The sequence below is a fragment of the Hemitrygon akajei genome, chromosome 23, assembly GCF_048418815.1.
Source record: "Hemitrygon akajei chromosome 23, sHemAka1.3, whole genome shotgun sequence".
In the NCBI taxonomy this organism is placed as follows: Eukaryota; Metazoa; Chordata; class Chondrichthyes; order Myliobatiformes; family Dasyatidae; genus Hemitrygon; species Hemitrygon akajei.
In genome coordinates, this window is record NC_133146.1 from 25,707,210 (window position 1) to 25,724,946 (window position 17,737).

Genomic DNA, 17,737 nt, shown 5'->3' on the forward strand with positions numbered 1-17,737 from the left:
GGTGATATATGATGATGTATATGCACTTTGATAATAAACTTACTCTGAACTTTGACCCATGCCAACTATTTTCTTATCTAAATGATTAATGTAGATACTGAACAATAGTGGGCCCAGCACTGATTCCTGTGGCACACGGTTGGTCATCGTCCTTCAATCTGAAAAACATTTCTCCAGTACCACCGTCTGACTCCTAGGACCGAGCTAGCTTTGTTTCCATTTGGCTAGCTCATCCTGTATCCTATGCGATCTTACCCTCCAGATCTGCCTACTATGCTGGACCTTGTCAAAGGCAGTCTACAATTTCTACGGTCCTGTCCTCGTCAATCCTATTGGTTACCTCTTCAAAAAAAAGTCTGTCAAATGAGCTGAGATGCTATTTCCCATGCACAAAGCCAGGGTGATGATCCCTAATCAGTCCTTGCCTTTCCAAATGGAAGTAGGTCCTGTCCCTCTAAATCCCCTCTAATCCCTCTCCCACCATTGATGCTAGACTCTATGGCACATAGTTCTCTGGCTTATGCTTGCAGCCTTTCTTAAATAGAAGCACATCATTAACCATCCTACTGACTTGTGGTATCTCACCCGTCAACAGCAATTTCTTCCCTGGCTTCCCATGATGGTGTAGGATGCACTTGGTCAGGACCTGCAATTTATCTATATCCACCTTTTAAGAATGTTAAAGACCACTAGCATGTAATTCTTTGTAAAGTTGTTATGTTTCAAGATCTCAGCACTCTTCCTCAAATTTCCTATCTTCTATGACTTCTATAAATAAAGAAATATTTATTTAAGTCCTTGCCCACCTCCTGTGACTCCACACATAAATTACCATGTCGATGCTTAAGGAGCTCTATTTATTTACTTATTGGGATACAGCGGGGAACAGGCCCTTCTGGCCCCTCGGCCCGCTGCTCAGCAATTCCCAAATTAACCCTAGCCTAATCATAGGTCACTACAATGAATAATTAACCTACCAAACGGTACAGACAGCTGTAGGAATTGAACCTTGGTCACTAGCACTGTAAAGCGTTGTGCTAGCCACTGTGCTACCATGCTGCCTCTATTCTCCCTAATTCCCTTGTGCTTTTAATGTATGTGTAGGTTCCTTTAGGATTCTCCTTTACCTTGTCTGCCTGTCATCTTTTTGCCCATACGACTTATCCTCTTACGTCCACTCCTACATTCTTTATACTCCTCAAGGGATTTGCATGACCCCAGATGCCTATAACCTCATTTTTCTGATCAGATCTTCAATATCCTTCACATACCCTGGCAGCCTTGCCCTTCACTCTAACAGGAGTATGCTGTCTCTGAACTCTTGCTATCTCACTTTTAAAAGCCTACCATCTGCTAGCTGTTCCTTCAGCTGCAAACAAATTCTTCCAATTAACCTTTGTAAATTCCTGTCTAATGCCACCAAAGTTAGCCTTGCCTCAATTTAGGACTTTAACTTGTGGACCAATCCTATTGTTTTCCACAGCTATTTTAGAATTAGTAGAATTAATGTTACTGGTCCCAAAGTGTTCCTCCACTAACACTTCCATCACTTGTCCTGCTTCATTTCCAAATAGGAGGTCCAGTGTGCCCATCTGCATATTCCTGTGGAAGTTCTTTCTGCCCCATTCAAGCCCTCTGCATGGCAGCAGTCCCAGTCATAAGGAGGAGGATGCTTCTGCCAGACCCTTATTCTCTCTTCCCTGAGGTCAAGCTCTGTGTACAAAGACTGAAACACTGGAACCTGCCACGTATGTTTCTATTGTATGCAAAAGAGAAAGTAAGGATTTTGGCAAATCTTGTCAAAAATTCTTCCAGAAATGATTTTTTGTTGTTGTTTGTGAGTGTCTCCCGAGAGAGTTGTTTGTGTTCAGAGAAGATTTATGAACCCTTTAAATGCTAATTAGTTTAAAAACACACCAACATCTTATTATAACAGTCAGTGCAGAATGACATTAATCTGCTCTTTTAGGAGGTATAATTATTACTGGTGTATAATGTACTTATAAATTAATCTTTAAAATAAAATCAATCACACCCATAATTAACTATGGAAACACTGAGAACTTAATTAAGGCTATTTCTTATGTCTTTAAATATGAAAGAAAAAGCCTTAACTGATGGTCTGTACTTTTTATTTTTAATATGTTGCTAATGTGTCACATCTATTGAGCAATGCCTTGTCAGAAAAAAGCCTTAAAAGTCTTCCAGAAACTAACGACAGCTGTCTTCTAGAAAGCCTATGGTGAAAATGCAGTAATATATCCCATCATGACAGGCACAGTTATTTCTATTACTTTGTGGCTTTATAGAGTGTTACTCATGTATAACAGTGTTAGTTCATGTGTAGAAAGAAACCTGTTCTTTTTTGTAACCTTCAGTGACAACGTCTATTTTTCTTTTGTATCCCATCTGCTATCATAGGAACTGTTGTAGAGATGCAGCCACTTGAGTCTGAAGTGCCATTCAGTGAAGTTTGACTGACTGCACCTCAACTCCATTTCCTGGCCTCTGCCCCACATCCCTTGATGCTATTCACAGTTCAAAGTAAATTTATTATCGAAGTATGTACACCATATACAACCCTAAGGATCATCTTCTTGCAGACACCCACAAAACAAAGAAACACAATAGAATCCATGAGGAACCACATACAGCAACGTCCAATGTACGAAAAAAGAAAAACATGTGTAAATAATCAAAAAAAACAGTAAACAAATGCTATATAGACCTAGAGGTACAAGAGTTCCTGAAAGCTGTGGAGTTAGTTCAGCACTGAGGCGCTTAAAGCCTGTCCAGGAGCCCAGTGGTCACGGGGGCAGGGCAACAACATCTCCTGAACCTGGTGGCATGGGACCCAAGACTCCCACCTGATGGTGGTAGTGAGAAGAACTACTCACTACTACACAGTGAGACTCAAACAGTGAACTACTCAAATACAGGCTCAGGTGTGGGATCTTGCCTGGCACGGCAAAGTGGAGTGAACGCCGGTGCAATGCCAAGTACACAGCTATTTACCTCAAAATTCAATCGACCATATCTTTCCTGGGTACAGCAAGAGGTGTAAAGGCTCTACAACATCCCATCAACAGAGGGTCAAAATCGGATGGCAATTCGGTAAAAGCTGATATCAAACTTGATAAAATATGTCAGTAGGAATTAAAGTTTTGCATAAACACAAGATGTTGGAAATCCAGACAAACACACACAAAATGCTGGAGGAGCTCAGCAGCTCAGGCAGCATCTATAGTTCATGTTTTGGGCTAAAACTCTTCATGAAGTTTTGCATATAGAAAATGTATTCAGATATTGAAGACATCAGACTTAGCTTTATTGATGCCATTCCCAATTCTGAATCAGAGAGGTCCTCTTGATTGAGCTCCGATTTGTGAATTAATACTGCAGCTGTTGCCCCTTTCATTGTAGGGTTTGAGAGCCCAAAAAATCTTCTTGAGTGTTAAAGGAATCAACCAGGCCATCAACTGAATAAAGATGACTGCATTTATGTTAAGAGCACTTATGTTGCACCCTGTCAGAATATTACATTAATCATCCTTCAGACCCTTCCACTCAGGCAAACCACTGAGGGAAATGCATTAAAGCATGTATAGCGATGAATCAGTCCTGGCCATTCCTTGTTACAGGTTTGTAGGCTTTGAACGGATAAGATATTTTTAAATGTTCAGTTGGCTTCTCAGAGTGATTTGGGATTGAAGTAAGTGGTGGGTTTTTTTGCATCCTGCTTTCTTGTTGTCCAAATGACAGTAGAGGTCAAAGCAGACGTAGGTATAGCACATGGTAACCAGTTTCCAACAATAGACTAGTGAGCAAAAAGAGCTCAGAAAAAGGATTTCCATCTGAATTCTACATCCTGTATGTAGTAAGTCAGCTCCATTACATTTCAGTAGAACTGATTAAAAAAAACACAAGAAATTACTGAATCTCGGATGAGAGTCAATATGAGCAATTTGAATTTCAAATGCACATTATATACCCAAACAATAAACAATGAAAACCGTTAAGATGATATACATGCAAATATTTCTGCCAACAATATTTTGATGACAGGTTGGTTGAAAGAAGATTTAATGATATATATTCTGCATTATATTCAGAAGTTAAACAGAGAGAGTTTATTACTGAAACACAAAGACTATACTCCCTTTATACAGTATGTATTTGGTAGAGGAAATCTGACCGGGGGAAGTTCTTGTGCATGTAACACGGGTTGTTGAATTTTATGGTTAGTGTAAAGAGATGGAAAGTTGGACAAGCTGCATTACTTCACTGAGAGAGATGTTTCCATCTGAATGTTTCTAACTCAATGTTATAACAGTTCTTGCATTCCAAGCTACTGTAATTAAATGTACTTCTGAAATGTACTATCAATAGTTGTAAGACTATAAGACATAGGAGCTGAATTAGGCCATTCTGCTCATCAAGTCTGCTCTGCCATTCCATCATGGCTGATTTATTATCCCTCTCAACTCTATACTCCTAACTTCTCCCCATAACGTTTGATGCCCCTGCTAGCCAGGAACCTATCAACTTCTGATTTAAATATACGCAGTGACTTGGGCTCCACAACCATCTGTGGCAATGAATTCCACAGATTCACCACTGTCTAGCTAAAGAAATTCCTCCTCATCTCTCTTCTGAAGGGACACCCTTTGATTCTGAGGCTGTGCCCTCTAGTTCTAGACTCCCCCACTGTACAAAACATCCTCTCCTTGTCCAATCTATCTCTTCCTTTCAATATTCACCAGGTTTCAATGAGATCCAATAAACTCCAGCAAGTACAGGCCCAGAGCTATCAAATGCTCCTCATATGTTAACCCTTTATAGGCCTGGAAATTATGGTCTTATAGGCCGGGAAATGGGGTTGAGGAGGAGAAAAAAATGATCAGCCATGATTAAATGGTGGAGAGAACTCGATGGTCCAGATGGCCTAATTCTGCTCCTACGTCTTAAGGTCTTTCATTCCCAGAATCATTCTTGTGATCCTCCTCTGGACCCTCTCCAATGCCAGCACATCCTTTCTTAGATAAGTTTATCTATGTTTCTATATCCATATATGTTTCAATAGGCATCAGAAAATTTTTATGCAATTAATTTCACATTGTTGTTCATGGGAGCTTGCTGTACACAGACTTGTTTCACACAGTTGACATATGTCACAAAATAGTTGACTATGCTATTAAACTGAATTTACAATACCTGAAAGGAAAACTATAAATAAAGTAAAAAAAATGGAAATTTGTCCTTTTAAAATTTCTACAGGGTTCACATGCTTAATTCATGAGCAAATTCAGCAAGTTCTTAAACAAAATAAGGATAAGAAACAGCAGGGTAGTGTAAATCGAACAGCTAATGTTTAGGGATAGCGCTTTTCAGCGTTTACTGGTTGTGACTTGAAAAACAGCCCTGTCCTACTTTAAAAAGAACAGAATATTTTATATACAATGAAACTCTGTATTGGTGATGTGTTTTATAATGTCAATCATCCAGTTTTGTTTAAATATGCAGAAACTGTGCATAGATTACTGACCAATTGTACTCACATGTGGATATTTCAGAGAATGTACCAGTCTGTGAAGTGACTGATTAACTCAAGAAAAATCTTGGAATATTAAAAATATTGCAGCAATGGACAACCTGAATGTGCAGGAAACAGTTATATTTACTGTCAATATTGCTGCTAATTATTTTAAACATCAAGAGTTGATACATTTTCCTGTTTTTGATTTAACTGTATACATTCAGTTTTGCAAAACAATGATAATAACCGTGGAACCAAAATCAATAACAAAAAAACTAAAAAATGTAAAAAATCAAGCTCTAGTAACAAAGTATTTCTTAATCCCTTTAACCAGTTCTGTAATTTATTTATTATTAGTGAGGTGAATTGTTCATATGTTATCATTTTTCCAGCTAGAAATGACTTAAAAAAAATTCTCCTGATCAGTTATTGTGCTAACGAGTTGTCTAAGTGTACTCATTCTAGAAGGGACATCTCAGTATTGCAATTATAAGGTTGCAGACTTCAGAGTAGGTGCTGGGCTTAAAACCGGGGTAGTAAATAGACAATCTGGATGAGGTCAAACATTCTATACTGAGTGACCGATTGGAAGTTGAATACCCTAACACCAAATGTAAAATCCAAATTGCCTTAAGTATGAGTCTGTATTCGGGGAACTCACTTTAAAAACAATTTAAACTTCACTCGGTTTCTTGAAATCACAGATGATCCATCAAAATATTGGCCTATTACTTATTTACAAACCATATATAAAATTGTAACATCATGCATCTTGCAACTAATGACCACTCAGTGAGATAATCACAATATCCTTACAGGAGAGCAGAAAGGAGGGTGTGAGGGTATGAAAGAATGTAAAGAGCAGCTGATAACAGATTGCACAAATCAAGCCCAGTGGAAAAGCAGAAATCTTTCATGTTGCTATATTGACTACCAAAAAGCGTTTGATTCTATCTCACACTCATGGCTAATAGAATTTCTTAATATATAAACTACACCTAATACATGTGAAATTCATACATTATCTGATGAAGCATTGGCATACTATGATCACCCTGTCTATTCTATTAATAACCAAAAAAAAAAGAGCAATCCCTGTTACCAAAATAAACTGAAGCACTTTCCAGGGTGTCTCTCTAAGCCCACTATGGTTCTGTCTAGCTTTAAACTTGTTCTCTAATTTACTGAATCACATGAACATTGAGTTATCAAATCAGAAACAATGAAATGAATTATACCATGACACACCCTCTATACATGGGTGATTTGAAATTAAATGCTCCTTCATCAGTAAAGCTAAAGTAATTAATTCAAATAGTAAAAATTTTTTTGAAAGATATAATCATGTGAATTTTTGACTGGATAAATGCAGAACATTAAACTTAAAGAAAGGTGCAACAGAGCTGATAGAATGCAAAACAGAGCAGCAGGGTACAATACAACCAATGGATGAATATGAAACATATAAGTGTCTGGGATACCAACAAGGAAAGAAAGTAGATCATAGAGCGATAAAGGAAAAACTTTTGATTGAATTTAATTCAAGGTTTCAGAAAATTTGCCAAACAGAGCTCAACAGTAGAAATATAACAAAGGCAACAGACACTTTCGCTATACCTATATTAATGTATTCTTTTGACATAATATCTTGGTCTGAAACTGTTCTGGAAAATTTACAAAGAAAAATAAGAACTGAAATGACAAATTTCAGAAAGCACTATGTACACTTGAATACACTTACGTAGATTAACACTACCTTGGACAGAAGGACGAAGAGGTATAACAGACATTAAAAACTTACATATAGAGTATTTTCATCAATCGCAGGATGCAGCACTCCACATGAGCAGATGCAATTCTAGACCACACCACTAAACCTAAATGAGAGCCCAACCCATAAAAATGATTACTTTTGAAAAAAAAGTTGACCAGTGGAAGAGCGTGACCCTCCATGGAAGACATCCCCATGAGCTGAGCAGACTAGATGTTGACAAGGAAGCGTTGAATGCCGGTCTCAGAGTTGGAGACCTCTTCCCAGAAACAGAAGGGTTCCATGTGGCCATAGAGGACCAGGTGGTTAACACAAAAATTATGAAAAATACAGAATAAAAGACCAAAAAGTTCAAGATGATAAATCTGAACAATCCTGTACTTTACAGGATCCTGCAGCAGTTTAACTCAATCTGATTACTTACAGAGGCACAATCAAGTGGCAAAAATCATTCACCAAAAGCTTGCTTTGAAATACAGACTCACAAAAGATACCTTTCCTTACTATAAATACAAGCCTGATCCAGTTTTAGAGTCAGAGTGCCACAAACTATATTATGACCAACACGTTATTACAGATAGGACAATCCATAATAACCTCCGGATATAATATTACAGGACAAACAAGAACCACCTACTTATTAGATATAGCCGCTCCAAACACACATAACTTACAGAAATCAATAAGTGAAAAACACCAGAAATATGCTGAATTAAAAGAGGAAATTGAAAGACTCTGGAACACGAACAGAGTATACATTGACCCAATAGTAACATCTACAACTGGTATCATCCCAAAGTCACAACACAACAGCATTAAGCAATCAGGCCTACACAGCAATATCTTTAAAATCTGCAGAAAGCCACAATACTAAACACCACTAGAATAGTCTGAAAGTTCCTAGGAATTGAGAAATGAGCGTGCTCATGAGCGTTATCTACAGGCCCCCAAACAGCAGTCTGGATGTAGGGTGTAAGTTGAATGAAGAGTTAAAATTGGCATGTCGCAAAGGTAATGATACAGTTGTCATGGGGGATTTCAACATGCAGGTAGACTGGGAGAATCAGAATGGTACTGGACCCCAAGAAAGGGAGTTTGTGGGGTGCCTCCGAGATGAATTCTTAGAACAGCTTGTACTGGACCCAACCAGGGTGAAGGCAATTCTAGATTTAGTGTTGTGCAATGAACCGGATTTGATCAGGGGCCTCGAGGTAAAGGAATCATTAGGAGGTAGTGACCATAATATGATATGTTTTAACCTACAATTTGAGAAGGAGAAGGGAAAATCGGATGTGTCAGTATTACAGTTGAACAAAGGGAACTATGGAGCTCTGAGGGAGGAGCTGGCCAAAGTTTAATGGAACAATACCCTAGTAGGGAAGACAGTGGAACAAAAATGGCAGGTATTTCTGGGAATAATGCAGAAGGTGCAGGATCGGTTCATTCCAAAGAGGAAGAAAGATGCTACGGGGAGTAAGGGGCGGCCGTGGCTGACGAGGGAAGTAAAGGGCAGTATAAAAATAAAAGAGAAGTATAACATAGCAAAGATGAGCGGGAAACCAGAGGACTGGGAAGCTTTTAAAGAGCAACAGAAGATAACAAAAAAGGCAATATGCCAAGAAAAAATGAGGTACGAAGGTAAACTAGCCAAGAATATAAAGGAGGATAGTAAAAGCTTCTTTAGGTATGTGAATAGCAAAAAAATAGTCAAGTCCAAAATTAGGCCATTGAAGACAGAAACGGGTGAATTTATTATGGGGAACAAGGAAATGGCAGATGAGTTGAACAGGTACTTTGGATATGTCTTCACTAGGGAAGACACAAACAATCTCCCAGATATAATAGTGGCCAAAGGAACTAGGGTAAAGGATGAACTGAAGGAAATTTATATTAGGCAAGAAACGGTGTTGGATAGACTGTTGAATCTGAAGGCTGATAAGTCCCCGGGACCTGATGGTCTGCATCCCAGGGTACTTAAAGAGGTGGCTCTAGAAATCATGAATGCATTGGTAATCATTTTCCAATGTTCTATAGATTCAGGAACAGTTCCTGCTGATTGGAGGGTGGCTAATGTTGTCCCACTTTTCAGGAAAGGAGGGAGAGAGAAAACAGGGAATTGTAGACTGGTTAGCCTGACGTCAGTGGTGGGAAAGATGCTGGAGTCAATTATAAAAGAGGAAATTACAACACATTTGGATAGCAGTAGAAGGATCAGTCCGAGTCAGCATGGATTTATGAAGGGAAAATCATGCTTGACTAATGTTCTGGAGTTTTTTGAGGATGTAACTATGAAAATGGACAAGGGAGAGCCAGTGGGTGTAGTGTATCTGGACTTCCAGAAAGCTTTTGATAAAGTCCCACATAGGAGATTAGTGGGCAAAATTAGGGCACATGGTAGTGGGGGCAGAGTACTGACATGGATTGAAAATTGGCTGGCTGACAGGAAACAAAGAGTAGTGATTAACGGGTCCCTTTCGGAATGGCAGGCTGTGACCAGTGGGGTACCGCAAGGTTCGGTGCTGGGACCGCAGCTGTTTACAATATACATTAATGATTTAGATGAAGGGATTAAAAGTAACATTAGCAAATTTGCTGATGACACAAAGCTGGGTGGCAGTGTGAAATGTCAGGAGGATGTTATGCAAATGCAGGGTGACTTGGACAGGTTGGGTGAGTGGGCAAATGTATGGCAGATGCAGTTAAATGTGGATAAATGTGAGGTTATCCACTTTGGTGGCAAGAACAGGAAGGCAGATTACTATCTAAATCGAGTCAAGTTAGGAAAAGGGGAAGTACAACGAAATCTAGGTGTTCTTGTACATCAGTCAATGAAAGCAAGCATGCAGGTACAGCAAGCAGTGAAGAAAACTAATGGCATGCTGGCCTTTATAACAAGAGGAATTGAGTATAGGAGCAAAGAGGTCCTTCTGCAGCTGTACAGGGCCCTGGTGAGACTCCACCTGGAGTATTGTGTGCAGTTTTGGTCTCCAAATTTGAGGAAGGACATTCTTGCTATTGAGGGAGTACAGTGTAGGTTCACAAGGTTAATTCCCGGAATGGCGGGACTGTCATATGTTGAAAGATTGGAGTGACTGGGCTTGTATACACTGGAATTTAGAAGGATGAGAGCGGATCTGATTGAAACATATAAGGTTATTAAGGGATTGGACACACTGGAGGCAGGAAGCATGTTCCCGCTGATGGGTGAGTCCAGAACTAGAGGCCACAGTTTAAGAATAAGGGGTAGGCCATTTAGAACAGAGATGCGGAAAAACTTTTTCACCCAGAGAGTGGTGGATATGTGGAATGCTCTGCCCCAGAAGGCAGTGGAGGCCAAGTCTCTGGATGCATTGAAGAGAGAGTTAGATAGAGCTCTTATAGATAGCGGGGTCAAGGGATATGGGGAGAGGGCAGGAACGGGGTACTGATTGTGTATGATCAGCCATGATCACAGTGAATGGTGGTGCTGGCTAGAAGGGCCGAATGGCCTACTCCTGCACCTACTGTCTATTGTCTATTGTGCTTGGCTATACCAGCTTGAACTGTGAAAAAAAATAATGCCAACTTATTTATCAGAAACTTCTCATACAAAACGTGTAGTTCAAAGTGCTTTGCATTGGGAAAAAGTGGAAACATGAAAATAAATGCAAACTGATGTTAGTTGAAAACTAGGTTAAATATGAGGTGGCATTTAAAAGTGTCAACTGAGTCTGCATTCCTTACAGTTTTAGGTGTATTGAGTTCTGCAGTTTAGGAGCGTGGCTCAAAAAAGCTGACCTGTCGATTTTCTTTTGAGAGGCATTGTTTAAATTTGAGAGACCTACAGACGAAGAACAAGCAGGATTATAAAATGAAAGCGATTCTGTGATGTACTCCTGTCCCAGACCATAGAGAGCATTAAAAACAAGTAAGAGAAATCTAAAAACAATTCTCAAAGATCCAGGAAGCCAGTGAAGAGTAGCAATGACAGGAGTGATATGCTCCCTCATCCTGGTTTTATTTAAAAGTCTGGCACTGGCATTCAGAATGAATTGAAATTTGTCAATAGGTTGCTTTGGAATGCCTGTAAAAGTGCATTGCAGTAATCTGGTCAGTTCTGTATAAAAGCGTGAATTAACTTTTCAGCATCATTACATGTCAGAAATGGATGTACCTTTGAAATATTTCTTAGGTGAGGAAATGCTGCTCTGGTCACTTTCTTTATGTGGAATTTAAATACGAGGTTGGCTATAGAGGTTGCCAGTATCTGAAGCTATGCTCTCCTTAGGGGAAGTCATTTTATTGTTAAAAATACGGTGAATTCCTCACATTTTGTGGCAGATGTTTGACTTGGGACATTATAGGTTGGGGCAGGGTTCAACAGCTGGGTCATATTCTTTTCAGACTTCCAACCGGATGCAGGTATCGATTTTAGCTGACGTTTCAATGACAAACTCTGCCATCTTCATCAGGGATGATGCCTGGGCAAGTTTCGTCTGGTGGTATTTACTCCCTCTGTGAGTCTATATTGGCCAGACAATATCTATGGGCAAAGTGGAAACCCGGCATCAAGGAGCACAGGAGGTGTGTCTGTTTTGGTTATCCAGAGAAAACGGCCGTTGCAGAACACTGCATTCACAATGGCCAAAGGTTTGACTTCGACGGCACAAAACTATTGTGCCATGCCAATGGCTTTTGGGACCACCTGGTGAAGGAAGCCATTGAAATAAAACTAGAGGAAAAGAATTTTAACAAAGATGAAGGTCTCGCTCTGAGTAAGAACTGGAATTTCATTGTAAACAAGATGGGAGAGTGGAAACCTAATTGGATGAAGACTAAATAATCAGGAGAGACAGGTGAAAGAGCTATAAATACCACCAGACTAGACATGCTTAGGCATCAACCCCTGATGAAAGTGGCAGACTTTGTTGTCGAAACGGCGGTTAAAATCGATACCTGTACCTGGCTGGAAACCCGAGAAGAGCTTATTTGTCTTACACTGGGAAAGCACCAGATCCTTTTTCAGCTGGGTTATAGTTGAGAACAATATTCTTGAATCACTGCTATCCTCTGTAATTATCATGGGAAAATGGCTCTTCTTGCAGTGTGCATGGAATTAAATGAAGCTTGTATTTCCTTGAAAATATAGGCTGGACCTCCAGCTAAATTTTCCTCCATTTTCTCTCTTATGAAAGCCTAACAACTATCTATTTTTATTTCCATTGCTTAGATGGGGATTGCATCAGTGAAAAATTGCTTCCGTGAAGTGTATACTGTAATCACGCAAATAGTGGTGTAAATTCAGTCATTTCACAAGCTGACCATTGCATCAAGACTGAAAAGGTTGAAATAGCTGGAATCCATGTGTGATTGTAATGTCAGTGGCTTTGATCCGGAGGGACACAACTACTTTCCAGATGGTTGATAATTTTTCACCCTCCTGGTACTGTGCTCACTTAAGGGACTAAATGAAAAGAGACCACCTGAAGTTTTGAATGGAGTGTGAGTTTTGCTTTCAGTGTTGAAACTGCCACTCATTCAGACTCTTGTGGGTGGTGAATGAGAACACCAGAGCCCTTTCAGTTGTCATTAAGGAACTGCTCACGGAAAGGTTTTGCCAGTGGCTGTTGTATATAGGAAGGGCAACCCACACACGGCCATTATTCATTCATTTCAGCTTAAAAGACTTAGTATTTTTCCACAGATGTGCGTTTCTTGTTTGGCACTTCTAACTGTAGGGATTTTTTTCTCTCTGCCTCTGTTCTATCCTATGCCGTGTTGAAGCAGATTACCATTAGGGAGTCTAGATTTTAAAATTCATGTTTGTGGTATGGATCCCTGCCCAATAGGTGTGCATAGAAATATAGAAAACAAACAGTGCAATACAGGCCCTTCGGCCCACAAAGCTGTGCCTACCTTAGAACTACCTAGGCTTACTCATAACCCTCTATTTTTCGAAGCTCCGTGTAGCCATCCAGGTGTCTCTTAAAAGACCCCATGTCGAGAATTCAGAAACGGGGAAACTTCCTGATGAGGGTACCAATGTCAGAAAGATACACTCAACAGCATTTTCCAATCCCTGAACTTTTCTAAGGTCAATTTGCATAAAGAGCTACAAAGAATGCTCCCAACCTCTGACTCAAAGAGCAAATTTCACAATTCAAAATTCTGATATAAAAATTGAACGGAAAAAAAATAACTTGACTAGTTTATTAATTAAAGACTACAAAAAGGAAGGTCCTGTGCTCGTTATTAGCATATAAAAAATTAAAAAGTAAAATGATCACTGTCTTGAATAGTATTAACTAATATAAAATACAATATTATTAATAATGAGGCATCATGGTAGTGTAGCAGTTAGTGCAATGCTATTACAGTTCCGGGTATCCGAGTTCAAAGTTAAATTCTGACGCGGTCTGTAAGGAGTTTGAACATCCTCTCCGTGAACGTGTGGGTTTCCTCTGGGTGCACTGGTTTCCTTTCATGTTCCAAAGATATACCAGTTAGCAGTTTAATTGGTCATTGTAAATTGTCCTATGGTTAGGCCAGGGTTAAATAGGTGGGTTGCTTGGTGGTGTGGGTCGTTGGGCTGGATGGTCCTTTGCTGCGCTGTATCTTTAAATAAAAATAAAATAAATAGAATGATTATAATATTACAATATAGTCTGTTTTCCCATTTTTCATATTTACCTATGGCATTGAGATTATTGAGCTCTTAGATTATTCCCGTTTATTACTCTCTGATCTATTCTTCATAAATTGCTCATCAATTCCCTTTAATTTTCTTGCCAGCATTTACAGAGTCATTGGCTGAATCACCAGAATATGTGGGGATCTCGAAGGAAAGCAGAGCACCTGAGGCAAATCCATGAGTCATTAGAACAACAGATCTTGACAGCAATTAATTTTTAGTGAATACAACACTGATTGAGATTTACAAGATACTGATTTGTGGTTAGGCTTGATGTGGATGTTCTACACATTGCCACCAATACTACTGTAAGACTCCTTAGAGATCATAGGGAGAACGTGTAAGCCCCACACAGCTTTCCTGGACCAACAACAAATCGGGATGGCTGTAGTAATGTCGTAGCAATGCTCAGTATTGCACCTTTGTGCTGTGGTGTTGGTGATAAAAAGAAATTAATTGCAGTGTTTGCAGAGTCTCAATGTTACTGAGTGGATTCATTGCCCATCCCTAACTACCCTGAGAAGATGCCTGTGAGGCATATTCTTGAAATGCTGGTGATGACACCCCCAAGAGTTATTGGGTAGATAGGTCCAGGATTTAGACTTACCACCATTAACAGACAGGAGATAAAGTCCGAGTCAGGATGGTGTGTTATTTGGAGGGGAACCTGTGGGTGGTGAATTTCTCATGAGCTTGCTTGTTGTCCTGCTTGTTGGTAAAGGTTGCAGGTTTGGGAGTATTGTCAGAGTAGCCTAGGCAATGTGTTTTGTAGATTGTACACACTGTAATCACTATCCCCTAGAACTGTGGGCAATGAACGCTTTGGATGGTGGGTGGGTAACAATCCAGTAGGCTGCTTCATCTTTGATGTTGTTAGAACCGTAAATATCAAGGCAAGCAGTCTGTGCTCCATTATCATCCTGATCTGTGCTTTAGAGATGGAAGAAACTTCATTGATGGAGCAGGTGAAGATGTTCGGACCATGGACAATGCCTTGAGGAACTCCTGCTGGAATGATATACTTCTAATAGGCACCACCTCCTCTGCATAAGGAATGAATCCAACTTTTGGAGAGGTTTCCCAGCAGCCCGTTGACTTCAGTTTTACCAGTATTCCCTGCTGCTTCACTGGATCAGATGTTGACTCTGTGTCAAGGGCAGTCACTCTCACCTCACCTCGGAACTGGATTCAATGAGCAGCCCTTGTGAAACCCAAACTTGTCCAAATTTGGCAAATAGGTTCTGCTTAATAACAATGTTGACAGTGGCTTCCATTACTTTGTCAATGATTGAGAGTAGGCTGATGAGGAAATGTAGTTGTATGCTATTTCCACACCAGAAATCCACACCAGGCTTACTTCCCTCACAGGAAAATAGCCACTCACAGGAGACCTTGCCCACGCCCAGGATTACGGCTGCACAGGTGGAAGGTCAACTGAGGAAGATCTGTACCAGCAAGGCGGCTGGACCGGATGGAGTTTCCCCACGATTACTGAGGGCCTGTGCGACTGAGCTGGGAGAACCACTACAGCGCATCTTCAACATGAGCCTGGAGCAGGGAAGAGTACCCAGACAGTGGAAAACATCCTGTATTGTCCCGGTACCGAAGAAAACACAACCAAAGGAGTTGAATGACTTCAGACCTGTTGCCTTGACGTCGCACGTGATGAAGACCATGGAGAGGCTGATAATACAGAATCTGAGGCCACAAACCAGGCACGCCCAGGATCCTCTTCAGTTTGCGTATAAGGAGAAGGTGGGAGTGGAGGATGCTATCACGTATTTGCTGCACAAATCACTCTCTCACCTAGATGGGGTCAGTTGTGCTGTGAGGATTACATTCCTTGACTTCTCTAGTGCCTTTAACACCATCCAGCCCAAGATCTTAAGGCACAAACTAATGGAGATGGGAGTAGACTCTCACATGGTGGATTGGATAGTGGACTACTTGACAGGTAGACCTCAGTATGTGCGGTTGGGAGACTGTAGGTCTGACACGGTGGTCAGCAGCACAGGGGCGCCGCAGGGAACCGTACTCTCTCCGGTCCTGTTCACCCTGTACACATCAGACTTCCAATATAACTCGGAGTCCTGCCATGTGCAGAAGTTCGCTGATGACACGGCCATAGTGGGGTGTGTCAGAAATGGACAGGAGGAGGAGTATAGGAAACTGATACAGGACTTTGTGATATGGTGCAACTCAAACTACCTGCGTCTCAATATCACCAAGACCAAGGAGATGGTGGTGGACTTTAGGAGATCTAGGCCTCATATGGAGCCAGTGATCATTAATGGAGAATGTGTGGAGCAGGTTAAGACCTACAAGTATCTGGGAGTACAGTTAGACGAGAAGCTAGACTGGACTGCCAACACAGATGCCTTGTGCAGGAAGGCACAGAGTCGACTGTACTTCCTAAGGAGGTTGGCGTCATTCAATGTCTGTAGTGAGATGCTGAAGATGTTCTATAGGTCAGTTGTGGAGAGCGCCCTCTTCTTTGTGGTGGTGTGTTGGGGAGGAAGCATTAAGAAGAGGGACGCCTCACGTCTTAATAAGCTGGTAAGGAAGGCGGGCTCTGTCGTGGGCAAAGTACTGGAGAGTTTAACATCGGTAGCTGAGCGAAGGGCGCTGAGTAGGCTACGGTCAATTATGGATAACTCTGAACATCCTCTACATAGCACCATCCAGAGACAGAGAAGCAGTTTCAGCGACAGGTTACTATCGATGCAATGCTCCTCAGACAGGATGAAGAGGTCAATACTCCCCAATGCCATTAGGCTTTACAATTCTACCGCCAGGACTTAAGAACTTTTTAAAGCTATTATTAATGCTTTTTGAGATAGTGATTTAGATGCATATCATATTTTTTACTGAGTTAAGTATTGTATGTAATTAGTTTTGCTACAACAAGTGTATGGGACATTGGAAAAAAGTTGAATTTCCCCATGGGGATGAATAAAGTATCTATCTATCTATCTATCTATCTATTTTTCCTTTTCTTATTCTTTTTGAAATTGATTTTGAAACTGACTTTTGCTCCATTTGCTGAACACTGTGAAATCACTTTGCAGTTGCTAATTGCTAATTGTCAAGAATAGTATTCAAGGCTGATTGAACAGACACTACAAGACCCAACTATCATTCATGTGCTTTTCTCTCACTTCAAATTATCCAGATAATAATTTTCTTTTTATCTCCATAGATGCTGTTTGTCTTGCTGAATACCTCTGGCATTTTCTGTTTACCACATTTCCTTCACAGAGAGAGTATTCATATACAGAGTTGCATGTCAGCTTTTGCTGGTGTTTACCATCTGGTCATCCTCAGACAGCTCAACCAATGCATGCTGCTTAATAAATGTCAGTAAAACCAATCACCTGTCCATATGACAAGCCTATCTAAGGGAGCATGCTGTGTGTCAATTGGCTGCCATGTTTCCTGCGTTACAATGGTGACTGCAGCTCAAAGATTTCCACCAAAAACAACTACAGGTGCTGAAAGCCAGAAATAAAATAAAACCAAAAAATGCTAAAAGCATATGACAGGACAGGGAAAGGGAACTCTGTCTCGGAGACTGACACCAGGATGTCTTTCAAGAAGGTGAAACCTCACAAGACAACTCAATAGAGTACCTGGTAAGGCTCTGAAAACCTATGCCAACCAACTGGCAGGGGTGTTTTAAAGTATTTTCAATCTCTTATTGGTACAGTTGGAAATTCCTACCTGCTTTAAAAGGGCAACAAATACACCAATAACCAGGAAG